The sequence below is a fragment of the Montipora capricornis genome, chromosome 13 (assembly GCF_036669925.1).
Source record: "Montipora capricornis isolate CH-2021 chromosome 13, ASM3666992v2, whole genome shotgun sequence".
Classification (NCBI taxonomy): Eukaryota; Metazoa; Cnidaria; class Anthozoa; order Scleractinia; family Acroporidae; genus Montipora; species Montipora capricornis.
In genome coordinates this window covers 48571765-48581764 of record NC_090895.1, presented here as the reverse complement: position 1 = coordinate 48581764, position 10000 = coordinate 48571765, and the positions used below count along the sequence as shown (strand labels likewise).

Below are 10000 nucleotides of genomic sequence, written 5' to 3'. Positions count from 1 at the left end.
GGACGGTCTTTCTATAATTCAGACTAAAAACTTATTAGGGTAACAGTTAAACTGTATCAGGGTTTACATAAATATGCGTCTGAACCCAGAGCTGCTACTTCCACTGTCACCCTCCCGGATTCTCTAAGAAATGCGCTTTTAAACTGCTATAGCCATTCCGGCAAACACAGTACAGAATTTTCTTCGTTCCAAGTTTAAACAAGTTTATTCACACATACATATCTCACTCACACATACGCTTCGGATACAACATGAATATAGTACTCGAGCTCTGTGGTGGACGCAAACTTTGGTCTTTTATACCCATTGGGGTAACGTTTCCGGCACACGACGCTCTGGGGAGAGTTGTTTGGTCGAAATACATCGCAGAGAACTCTGTATTGTTGCCAAGGAGGAGTTGCCGTTTCACTCCATCTTTGTCTCGTGGGGCTGGAAGGAAGAGAACTCGCTTTAAGATGTGGGAAACGTGAATGAAATGGTGCAAGGCCGTGGGGACAGTGATTCTGTTCTGCTTGCCACGCTGAGGGTTCTAGCCTAAACGATGTTCCATTGAGGTTAACACTTTTATCGCCTTTGCGGTTTTCATAAACAAGCGTTCGTACAGACGATCCTCTGGACATTCTGTTGGGGGTAGTAACCGGAGCTTTTGTACCGGATAAATTGCTGTCAATACTTTGAAAAATCGGCTGGCTCGGCATGGACTTCCCAGCCGCCTTTTCGAGCTTGCCACGTGGGTCTTCAATGTCACTTGTTGCATCATCCTCGCTGCCATCACTCGGACTCGGTAATCGCTGTTTCTGTTTATTTCTCGAACTCGATTCATTGGAATCTGTGCAGCTTCGCCAGGTATCTTCCCTAAAACCTCAAGATTAGAATATCTCGTGCTTGCTTCAAGTCTCCTGCCACACTTTTCGATGCCCACGTATCTGCATTTTTGAACAAAGTTAAAGTATCCTTGGCAACCTCGTTCTTGTTTTCTATTTTTTCTGGTTGCATAGTATTCCCACGGACCCTTTGCAAATGACCTTTAAAAGAAGAATTCGGGCTTACACATTTGACATATTGTTTATATACCTTTCTAAGCTCGTTCTCACTATTTGCTGTCCTTTCACTGTCGCTTAGATATATTACCTTGAAGCCGGAGTTTATCCTTGCCAGATCGCTCCGGTAATGATGGAAATTCTGAATATGCTCGAAGCAATCAGGCACGAAGTCGTGAATCAAATCTTCGTATTTCTTTTCAACAACAAGGTCGCCCCTTGTGCTTGGTGCTACAGCAGTGCATTTTGCTGATCTTCTCAGATGCTCTTCTCCGATAGTCGGTTCTGAACGGAATGACAACCTGCGGAAAGCGTTCTTCATTCTTTGAATTTGCGCTCTGCGTCGACATTCCTCAAACTGTGAAGCGTCTCGTTTGCGCGGCGTCAATGGCCCGCGATTGACGCTAAACATACCGTCCATTTCTCCGGCGAGCTTCTCTCTTTAAGACGCTTGTTTGCGAATTTTGAACGAACTCGAAGCCATCTTACACTCTAAATCAGCAATTAAATGGAGCCCCTTCTTGAAATCCTACTTTAGCGACGCGAGTATTGTGTATTTAGAGCAAAGTGGTGATTAAAACATGCGATTTTTTCATTAAGTAAACAAGACGAAAAGTAAACTTCCTTATACATTGATAATTTGACAAGAGATTCCGGTAATTACGAAATCAGTGTGTCATTTTTTTCTTAGCTCAATGTGCTTCAACCAAAATTGCGTGATTGGGTTTGTTATTGGGGAGGGGTGTGTGGGTGAAAGTATGTTTTCCTTGATTGGGAATCTAAACAAACGTTTCTTTTCCTTATTATGTCCGAAATATGTGAGGTACATTATTGAGCTTTGAGTTACAGATGGTTTGGGCCGAAAAGAAATATCTACTAGCCGGCTTGCAGTGCCCCATCAAATGACTAAATATAATATGAAATTCATTTATCCTTTTTTGTAATCAGTTCGGCTTTCAGGCAAGTTAAAGGGGATGGTTTGAGACATGGTATCTGATGCAGTTTCCGAATTTAGGCAGGAAAGAGGCATTTTTGATCGCACAAGTAAAGGCTGAATGTCCAGAATCTTTTTCGTCTTTTATGCAGTTTACTGTTTTGACCGATATTTATTGCGTCTTTTAGGCGAACAGAAATAATTCCCAGTGGTTTTGCGCAAACCTCGAGCTCTAGCTAGAAGCTCGACCTAAGAAGAAGACGTACAAGCTTTTTCAACATTACCTAAAGGAATATGGTTATGTCTGTTATCAATATTAAAATTGTTGCAATAAAACGAAAACATACATTTTCTTGTTTTTTTTTTTCCCAACCTTTGTCTTTACGTAGACTCCCAAATCTGTAGCAATGCGTTGCGGTTCCTATGGGTTGAAGAGATCAAAGAATTGCAAAAAAAAAAAACGAATGAGCTAAAATTAACTAATCCCACAGCATGGTTACTTGTTCATTTACAAGTAGCTAAATTAATTGGTTTTAGCTATTACTAGTGAATAATTCCCCGGATAATAGTGAAACCTATCTTTTGAAAAACTCAGGCTAAATAAATAATTATCAAATGGATAAGCGCCTTCGTAACCAAAGGAGTTGTTCATCGGATATAACGGTTTTTCTGTGAGATAACACTGCTCCACCCCAGATCACCACAGGCCAACCAACACACTGTCTTCCCAACTGGCCATTTATCTAAGTTTAACCCGCCCCGACGTAACCCAGACATAACTTTGGTGATTCTACGAGAACTCGTGTTTTGCTGTTGGTCATAGCGTAGGCCTTAAAGCAAACGGCCTGAAAATGACATTTTTTCGCTAATAGCCCTTTGAAAGCAAAAAGAAAAAGCAGTTTTTAACGCCCGTAGGATGCCTCTTGGAAACCGCAGATTGGATACTATGGAAACGTAACACCATCTCAACCGATAGCCCGTTGGCAAAACTCTCGCCCTTGAGATGAATTTGTTCGTAAAGTGGTTAATTCGCTGACGTTCTCCGCAGACCAACGATTTTGATTGTTTTACACGAGGGAACGACGGACAATATAATATCAAAATATGAATTCGCGTTGTAAACACTCAAGACCCTTCTGGTTTGATTAAAGTGCCTTACTTACTCCGCGAGAAAGAAACTGGTTTGAACGACGGTAAAGATGAAAGACCAAGCGAAACAATTTATTCTCAAGGAAAAAAGTACAAAAATGTAAAACACGTGCATATATTGCGTGCAAAGCGTGCTAAACGTGCAGAGAGTTTTCTTCCGTCTTTTTTCCCCTTAAATGCCCGCTGCACAAATAAGTCAAAGCTGAGCAAAGCGCCTTGCGAGGCAGCTGTAGCTCAGTCATTTCTTCACGCGTACAGCGAGATTTTGGTGAGATTTTCTCCTTGTGAGGCCGTAAGAAAAGTATTCAATATTTTTGGTATTTTTTGCTTCTCGAGGCAAATTCCCCATCGCAAGCGGCCCTCTTGAAAATCTGGCTGAGACTGGCCAGGCAATCATGGAATAAAATCGAATGTCCTAATCACATGTCTTCTCAACTTGTAGTTCAAGATGGCGTCCGAAATACAATACAATACAAATGAACTCGATGGCACTTCTTGCTGTTTTTTTTCTTTTGCTTCGACAAATCCGTCTGGCCGCAAGAAGATGATGGCAAGAGAATGGATTGCAAAAAATAAGCAAGAAGTAGCATACCCTTACCTGCCTCGGGATCTTCTGCATTTAATGGCTCAAACACTTTTAAGAGACCTTGTTATTAGAAGGATTGTCACGATAACAATTTATCACGTAACACCAATGTTATGGTACCATGTGAAACATCAATTATTGCTGAACAAGGTGCAGTCCTTTTTGTTACGTATTAAGTTACCATGGAAACAGGAAAGCCTTGCAGAAACACCCTATATTTTGGCTTTAGTTGCTTATATCTCAAAAACGAACTCGGTGAGCCCCATTTTTTAGTGCACAAAGGTGATCAACAGACCAAGATGAAACTCTCTGCAAAGTTTAAAAAAATTCTGTGGAGCGGATTCAGAGCTACCTTAAATTTTCAATTAGTTAAGGTGCCTCTGAATTAAAAAGTTTTATCCTGGCATGTTGGATTACATTCCAGAAATAAAAAATGGGGGTCACCGAGTTTACATTTTGAGATATAAGCAACTAAAGCCAAAATAAGGGGTGTTTTTGGTACAAAATAAGGGGTACAAAATTTTGGTACAAAATAAGGGGTGTTTTTGGTACAATCGTCCTTGAACAAATGTATACCAGAATGAAAGATTGATTGTCGTTCAATCGCGTCATGTGTCTTCTTGATAAATACTGCATTTGTCCAAGCCAGGTTGACCATCTGCCAAGCCGAAATTTGTTGGCAATTGTTTTTGCCAACAAAAGCCTTTCTTGAGAACAACACTTACAGCATTCATTGTATCCATGTTTAATTTACGAAATTTATAATGAGAAACAAATTAATGTATGATATATCAGGGTCTGGTCCGGAGAATTTATGAAAGGAATATTTACGTACTTATCAATGTTAAGCTCCAGGAGGGGGGGGGGGGGGGGGGAATAAGCGGCTTTGACTGTGAGGTCTGTCCCCGGGGTGGGGATTTTGACCGTGCGACATATTCCCAGGGTGGGGAATTTGACATGGCCACCATGTTGGATAATAAAGAAGACTTGGAAATCTACCTTGTGTCGAAGGCTTTTCCCTCCCCAGATAGTACGGGAAAGGCCCTAGGAACGAGGTTGCCTAAAAATAACTTCGCGATCTTTGAAAATACACAGAAGGCGTTCAAATGAACTTCCCACATTTGTGAGAGGTGGCTGAACGAGAGGTGAGTGGTACATACATTGCACTCTTACTGTGTGCAGCCAGCAGCAAAGTCTAAAGGGCATTATTTTGGCCACCTTTACTCGCCCCAGCGTGGGCGCTTTTGCTACTTTTGGCCAATTATGTTGTCACGTGGGTGGGGAATTTGACGCATTTTTTCAGAAAATGTCAAAATCCCACCCCCTCCCCCTTCCCCCCATACTGGGGCTTAACATTGATAGGTGCATAATATCTGCAAGTTAGAGTGGGCGCCATCTTCAAAAACTCTAGAAACTGGGAACTAGTACCCATACCTCGCAAGAAAGTGATGCCCAGAACTCACAACATGTTCTCTACCTTGAATTGACGATTATCGTTAATTGTTAATTTGCTTTCAATTTACTATTATCATTATTTCAGAACACTGTGTCCCAGGACTTGTGGTAGCAAATAAAAAGAAAAAAGTAAAGGCAGCCCCTGGACAGGATTTGAACCCGGAGCACCCACTTCGAAGGAACTGTTTTTAACCACTTCACCACTAAAGATCAAGTGACTAAACATGCGCCGATTATTTACCAGAACTAATTAGTATATATATAAAATCATTGCTGAATAATGGTTAAGTCTAAAGCTTGATTTTAAAATGGTTAGCTTTCTCTTGGAGTTTGGTAACCGACATTTTTCACTGTGTAAGCTTGCTTCTTAGCGGCTGTTAATACACGTTTACAGCGGCACTTTTGGAAGAAAAAATTATTGACATTAATAAAAAATGATATCCTCGCAGGTAGTGATGTGGTAGTCTAGTGGTTAAGTGAAGGGGTTATTAATCACACGTTCCCAGGTTCGAGTCCTGTGAGTCCAGACATTAAGGTTTGGCTTTTAAAAGAAATATGTTCATTTCTCATAATCCATATCAAGCTTTCAGTGTTCTGAAATTACGATAATAGTAAATTGAAAGCAAATTAACAATTAACGATAATCGTCAATTCAAGGTAGAGAACATGCTGGAACTCAGCAAAATCAAAACCATAGTGTTTTCGTGTGTCCATCTGCCATTGATTTGCAAACTTATTGTCATAACAATTTTCAGTTCCCACAAGAATATTCCACTCCTCCAACACAGCTGATGTTTCTTTGTTTTTTTTTTACTCCTCAACATTGCCGCCGTTGCCGCCGCGTGTAAAAGACTTTAGGGAGTTTAAGATCAACGACGCGACGGCAAAGAAAACGTCACAAATTTTGCATATTTAATGAGCAAAAACAATAGCTTGCACGCTGTGCACGTGCATTTATTCATTTTCGTACATTTCTTTCATGTTTTCGGCACATCTGCGACGTAAAATGACCAGATTTCAAGTTTTACGAAGAACATGAACACAAGCCAGCGAATTTGAATTTTCTGCCGTAACTTCAACAACGCAGCTCCTAATTCAGTTCCTGAAAAGTTGAGCTAGTTTTTAGAAGTTAGACAAACGGACATAATAACGAAAAAAAAAAAACCTGAACTTGCAATTTTAAATGACGTTTTCGTTACCGGCGCGTCGTTTATCTTAAACTCCGTATTTAGCAAGATTCACTTTTTTGTGATTATCTTTCAAATCGTTTATGGGTCTCTTGAACAGAAGTTTGCGTGGTAAAATAATGAGAATCCCACGTTCACATGACCAATCGTGTGATACAGTTTGGTGTCACAACTAGCAGATGAGCTTATCGGTAACAGGTTGCAATTGAGAAAAGTCTGGTTTTCACTTACGACCATTTTGGAACATGCACAATACTAACTTCTGAGCGTCGATTTTGCTTGGGCCCTTATCACAAAACGATTGTTTTGTTGAACATAGTAATCTGGCCAAGTTCCGTGGTGCTTTTATCACAAACCGAACAACTTGGCCTGTTTTTTGTTTCGAGCGCAAGCCCATCGTCAGAGCGAAGGGCTGATGCTCAAGCCTGGTTGGTTTTCACTAGCGACGCAAGCACTAGCACAAGTTCAAACATAAGAGCGCTTATTTCATCGTGAAAACGGGGTTGACGCAAGCATAAGCACAGGCGCATGCGCAAGCACAAGGATCAAAATATTTCCATTTCCTTGTGCTTGAGCTTCTGCTTGCGTTCGCTTGCGTTGTGTGAAAACGAAACACAGCATAAGCACAAGGAATTTGCTACGTCTGGCCAATTGAAGCACTTGCTCCAGATTCCCGGCGTCTGAGCATTTGAACAAAATGGCGGATGCCTTGGTTGATTTTGAAGCTTATGTCGACGTTCGTTTTCACTTAGCATAAGCTACTTATGCTTGCGCTAGTTGTGCTTGCGTCGCTAGTGAAAACCAGGCTTCAAAGGAGTTCACTCCTTATCGACGCAGCACTGCAGATTCTTTGGGGACGAACTCCTTTATTAGTCAGTTAAAGGACACCTCGCTCATATTGTACAACGAAAACAAGATGGAATAATCACAAAGATCTGTTTTGAAGTGACGTCTTCGTTGCCGTCGAAACTTAATAGGGATGGCAACCGTAAGTGAGCTGTCTCCCTTTTAACTTGTCTTCACACAACCACATTTACATCTTTTCTCCATTAGAGATGATTAGTATAAAAATCTGGAGGACACCACTGCCCTGGCATGCGAAATATTCTCTTCCGGTTCTCGCCAGCGTTTCAAAAACGTGCGTGCTTAAACTCGCTAATTCCCTAATAAGGAGCGTAAGCGCGAGACACTTTTGAGAGGTGGACGGCAACCGGAAGTGAGCTGTTTTCTTTTTTGCTTCTTTTGACACTACCACATTTCTATTTTTAATTTCACTATTACAGTTGATTAGTTTAGAACTCTAAGAGACACTACTGTCTTGACATGCGAAATGTTTATATCTGGTTACTTGCCGTCCGCGTCTCAAAAAACTTGTGTTCTCAAGTTCCCGAGTGAGAATAAGCACGCGCGTTTTTTATACGCGGACGGCAACCGGAAGAGAACATTTGGCCGGGCCACATTTTTTTACTAATCGTCGCTAATGGAGAAATGATACTTAGCAACGTAAATGTAATTGTGTGAAGAAAAGTTAAAAGGGTAAACAGCTCACTTCTGGTTGCCGTCCGCGCCTCAAAAACGCGCGTGCTTAAGCTCCCCGTTTTAAACGAGAACGCCACGAAACAAGAATATCATTTGTTAAGAGAGGAAAAGTAATCGTGCTGCACGTGCAGCACGCATTTTAGCACAAATTCGTGCGGTCCTCTGCACAGCAACGACGTGAAATCACCAAATTTGAGGTTTTGCCGACAACGCGAGCGTACAAATGTGAATCTTTTAGTCTTCATTTTTACCTCTGAAACCACTCGTACCGGTTCATTTTTAGCATACTTCGCCCACATTGTACGACGCGAGCGAGATGGCCTAACCGCGAGAAACTTACCATATTTCAAAGTTATATTTTGAGGTGAAGTTGTCGTCGCCGTTGCTGTCGTACGGCAACCGGAGGTGAGCTTTCCGAATGCCAGGACAATGGTGTCTCCCAGAGTTTTAATAATATTTAATCGTCTCTAGTGAAGAAAAATTAAAAGGGAAAACAGCTCACTTTCCGTCAATTGCGAGCTCTCTCTGCCATATCTTTTTCAGATGTTCACTCCAAGCAGTTTAGAAGGACACTTTTCTGCTAAACCCTCAAGTTGTGCTGATAAGAATTGCATACGCACTACATTGAAAAATCTTGAAACACATTCAACAAATTTTCCAAAATATGTAATTAAAAGAATTAAAAGAACCCAGAGAAAAGCTATTCATAATCATCCAGGTTTAATGAAGGTGCAAAATTGTGCACCATCATCTTGACTCTCTCTTTGCTCTTTCCAATCCGCTGCACAGTGTCTTCAATTAACGAGAGCCTCTCCTTTTCTTCGTTGTATCTGATTTCCAGTTCCTGGCATCGGTTCTGGCAATCTTCTTCCTTCACCTTGATAGCATCAAGCTGACTTTGTAGACGGTTGATCTTCTCTTTCAATTCTCCTTTATCCATTTCCAGTTTCTTCATCAATTTCTTCTCGTCCAGAAGTTGTTCCGTCACCCCTTCCATGTTCCTGAGAATACTCTCAGCCTCATCTGAGAAAACAAGCAAAGACATTGCTAATTTAACTTATGGGCACTTTACGTGGACAGAAAATTGTAAACAGACATTTTCCAGGGGCACCAAACGTCAATTTTCGGAAAATATCTGTTCGGAAGACGATTTGAGATCTAGAATTTTCGGAACATTTGTTCTAAAATTTCTTGCTTGCCTGCCTCTCCTAGGATTTTCGAACATCTGAAAAAATGGTATAATTGCCCACTTTTAACGGATTTTCACCCTAAATAGGTCACCTAGAATTTTCGGGAGCCTTTTTTCTGGCTGAAATTTTCGAAAAGGTAAGCTTTGATTCCTGTAGTTTTCGGATCACTAGACTTTCAGCTAGGAAATCCGAACAGATAAAAAAATTTTAGGGGATAAAAATATGCCTATATCTACCGTTTAAATAGCTAAATACGTTTAACAATACGTTTAACAATACGTTTAACAATGCTATTTTTTTTCTACACGGCCACCGTATAAACGTAACCTTTCCTTGTACTTGTACATGTTCATTGCCGTGACTTTAGCATCTTCAGTTCCCACGGCCTCCTCCCGTCTTTCCATGTGGCTCAGTCGGTAGAGCGGCGGAGATCTAACCCGAAGGTCGTGGGTTCAATTCCCACCCTGGTCAGAGTTTTACTCTGTCCTTGTGGCGGCCCATTTCCATCAGTAGGGCTAACGCTCACATGGTTCATATGGGATAGAAATCTAGCACTTCACGTTACACTACACTCTCTTCAGTTAACTCTGTTTAAAATATAAGTGCTACACGGCCACACCTTTCCTTGTAGTTGTACATGTTAATTGCCGTGACTTTAACATCTTCAGTTCCCATGGCCTGCTCTCGTCTGACCTTGTGGCTCAGTCGGTAGAGCGGCGAAGATCTAACCCGAAGGTCGTGGGTTCAATTCCCACCCTGGTCAGAGTTTTTCTCTGTCCTTGTGTGGGCCCATTTCCACTAGTAGGGCTAACGCTCACATGGTTCATATGGGATAAACGTATAGCACTTCACATTACACTCTATTCAGTTAACTATATTCTCGTTGGGTTGATTTTGGTTGGTTGATTTTCCCTTTAAAA

General features: G+C 41.3%; 1 long non-coding RNA gene and 1 pseudogene across 1 annotated transcript in view; both read right to left on the bottom strand.

Moving 5' to 3' along the window:
• LOC138028874 (uncharacterized) overlaps positions 1-2331 on the bottom strand; it is a 2763-nt gene extending 432 nt beyond the window's left edge. Inside the window, exons 1-2 of the long non-coding RNA XR_011127752.1 lie at positions 1132-2331; positions 1-1025 (exon numbers count right to left, since the gene is read on the bottom strand). The exon at positions 1-1025 is cut by the window's left edge and continues 432 nt beyond it. This is a non-coding gene — a long non-coding RNA (uncharacterized lncRNA). The remainder of the gene's footprint in view (positions 1026-1131) is intronic.
• A 5445-nt stretch (positions 2332-7776) lies between these two features.
• Positions 7777-10000, bottom strand: part of LOC138028823 (uncharacterized) — a 7190-nt pseudogene continuing 4966 nt past the window's right edge.